Below are 3523 nucleotides of genomic sequence, written 5' to 3' on the forward strand. Positions count from 1 at the left end.
TAGTAAGGATTTTTGCTGGCTAACTTTAGGCACCTGAGTTTGAAAACTTTTGCCTAAGTGATTTGGCTGAGGTCGCAAAGACAGTCAGGGCCAGCTCCGATATTAAAGCTAAGGTCTCTGGATCCCCATCACGTGCTCCAGACTATGCTTATGAATTCTTCTTCTTCTCCAAACTTACACCAGTGAGACCAAGGTTAGAAACTGACCTCTGGAGGCAAATCAGGGTCTCAGGTGCCCCAATGCATTAACCCCACTTAAGTCACGGAAGGTGAATTCTGATTCACACTATGAAGACCCAGAACTGTAACAGAAATTTAACATTTTTGGTGATATATTGCTCTGTGTGTAAGTATATATGTGAGGAAGGGGGAATTTTTGGTAATATTTTTACGACCTCACTATGTGCCTCGGTTTCCCCTCTATGGCACATGGTTACCCAGTGTGGGGAAAAGGACTCCGTGTGTTTTCAGGAAAGGCTAAAAGACAGAGGAGTGTGCCTGTCAGCTCCCTGTCTGGGTGGCAGGAAGAGTCGTTAAGGAACTGGTTGAAAGTGACCCAGATGAACAAGGGGGCCAGGGAGACAATGCCAGCGCTGCCTGGATTTCCTCCCTTCTTGCAGGGAAGCTGAGCCAAGACACCCACCTGCCAGCTGGAGAACGGAGGACTGGGCAGTGGTGAGCTGGGGGGTCAGAGGCAGCTTCCGGACGCTCTCTTTCCTGGGAACTGACTACAGAGGTTCGACAGACACACAGACACAGCCTGGACATGGGGTTCACTGCGGCTGGGCGGGACCCCAGGCTCACCAGAACGGACAACGTTTTCACCTTCATTTCTCTGTGCTAACCGAAGAGCTTCCTAGGCTGTGTCTACGTGACTAATCAACCCGGCTGTTTTGCACACGCTGCCCGAATGTCACCGCGAATCCTGGGGGAGGCGCCCGGGTCCCTGCACAGTGGACACGTCTCTCTCTGGAGTCTGGCTCCGCTGGACAGAGCTCACGGGATGAAGCAGGGGGGCTGGAGCCCCAGAGGGTCAGTCCAGGAGGTGGTGAGGCCACGTGGCCTCCCCTGAAGGGAGAGTGAGACCCTTTGGGGGTCTGGCCCATCAAAGGGGATCCTCCAAGGGACTGTTCCAAAGCTGGGGGCGCACCACAGATCCTGTGGATCTGGGACAGTATGTGTGTGTGAGGCTGTGGGATCTGCTGTGTATTTGTGTGTGTGTGTTTTGTTGTTGTCCCCTGCTGGAGGGAATGAGGCCTGCTCAGTGTGTGGGTGCAGGTGCGTGCATCCCTGCTGTCCTCTTCTCTCGCTCGGGTGTGGGAGGCGGGATGCGTATTTCCCTTCTGCGCCCTCTCGGAAGGAAGGACACTTGTTCTGTGAGAGTGGGTGGGTGAGGGGGGAGAAGTGCAAGCTGCTTTGTGAGGCATGGAGACAGCTCAGTTCTGGCCTGGGCCTGGCCTGGCAGGGGCTGCCGGAGCTCAGAACTCCACAGAAATACCAGAGCTCTGAGGACGCAGGGCCTGGGCCAGGCTCCTTCACCTGCGTGCTGCAGACAGGGCAGGAGCATGGCAGGAGGAGAGCTGCCGGTCACAACTGTGGTGCATTGACAGAGCTCTGGTGGGGGGTGGACTTGGATCGCAGAGGGTCAGGACGGACGGGAACTGTCAGCGCTGTGTGTTTGGGGCAGGGCAGCAATGACAGCTCCTTGCTGTGATGTGTGGGCAGCGTTAGGACGGGCACAACAGGGGTATTGTCAGTCAGGGCTGAGATCCCTCAGCAGAGCTGTCAGGGAGTCAGGGCTGGGACCGCAGGGGGCTGCGGGTCGGGATGGAGGGGCAGCAGCACAGCTGTGTGTGTGTGAGCCCAGAGATGGAACAGGGTGGGGGAAAAGGGGGCTGTGGGTTAGGACTGAGGACATCTGCAGAGTTAGGGGTTGCGGGCAGGACAGCAATGCCCATCAGTCACTGAGGCCTAGAAACCCGAAATTGCCATTTGCTCAGTGCCCCTGGGCCGTGACGCCTTTGCTAACCTCGTGGGAAACTGAGGTTTGTTTACATGTCTGTTTCACTGCACCCCCCCCCCCATCCCCCAGCCCCTCACATTCCCTAACTACCTGAGGGTCTGATGGAATTTACGAAGAGGGGGATCACCTGTCACAGGCACTGGGAATGAACGGCTTGACTGCTTTGGATTTACCCATCGGGGCTATCTGCATAGGAACAGACCCGTCCCTTCCTTTGTCTAACTTTAATCAATGCCTCTGAGTTTCTGTTCTAATCAGCCCCCACGAGACTGCCACCGAGACTGGCATTTCCCAGCAGTGTTGCCATTCTGATGGCCTGCAGCGGGACCCATTAAAGCAACGAGTAACTTTGTTTCTGCTGCTGGCCCGTAATTCCTCGAGAGAGTTGTCAGCTTGCCAGGCTGGGCCCAGCCCTGTGTTGGGCTGAGCCCTTCTCTGAGTGCTCATTAAGACATGCGAAGTTGTAATGACCAGTGTGTCCTCCTGTCGGTCTCGGTACACTCACAGACACTGCAAGGCTCATTGGAGAGAGTTCTTTTTAGAAGGAGCTTTGCTAACAGGAATGGTTTTAATGAGCACAGAATGAAGCAGCCTTTTGGGTTGGTTTGTTTTTCTGTTTGTTTTTTTAAATATTTTTGTCCTAAGCAGAGCGTCCGTGAAATTAATGTGTTTCAAATGAAATGGATCCAGGCTGTACAGCAGGTCACCATCGCCTCCTGCAGCACCCCTTGCAGCTGAGAGGGGCTCTGCTGGATGCTGCTTCTGTCTTCCCCCCGGAGATCACGTTAACTTTAAGGCTAGTAGGGACCATCATGATCATCTGGTCTGCCCTCCTGCACATCGCAGGCCACAGAACCTCACCCCACCCACTCCTGGAATAGACCCCCAACCTCTGGCTGAGTTACTGAAGTCCTCAAATCTTGATTTAAAGACCTCAAGTGACAGACAATCCACCATTTACACTAGTTCAAGCCAGCAAGTGACCCCTGCCCTGCACTGCAGAGGAAGGCGAAAACCCCCCAGGCTCTCTGCCAGTCTGACCTTGGGGAAACCCCCCCAAAAACCTGCATGTTCCCACGTCAACTTTTGAATTAATCACACATGTATCTCTGTTAGTTAACGCTCCATTCACCTTAGTTCATAGCACTGTCAGGGTGCTCACGGCAAGAGAATCTCTCCTGTCTCATGTCAAGGAGAATAAACACATGCAAAAAAAAAACAAAAACAAACCCAAACATTGACATAATATCCCCTCTCTTAGGGTTGGATTTTCAAAGGGCTTTGAGAGCGATATAGAGGCCCAGCTCCCCTGGAATTTCAGCTGGCCCCTGTGAGGCCCTTTGACAATCCTGGGCTCTATCATTTTCTTCACTAACTTGGTGTTTATATCCTGGGAGGCAGTGGCTGGGGAGCTGGGAGCCTGCTGTCTATTTCCATGCCTACCACTAACCAGCTGGGTGACCCTGAGCAAATCACATGACTCCTCCGTGCCTCAGTTTCC

This window comes from Eretmochelys imbricata, chromosome 14 (genome assembly GCF_965152235.1).
Source record: "Eretmochelys imbricata isolate rEreImb1 chromosome 14, rEreImb1.hap1, whole genome shotgun sequence".
Lineage (NCBI taxonomy): Eukaryota > Metazoa > Chordata > Testudines > Cheloniidae > Eretmochelys > Eretmochelys imbricata.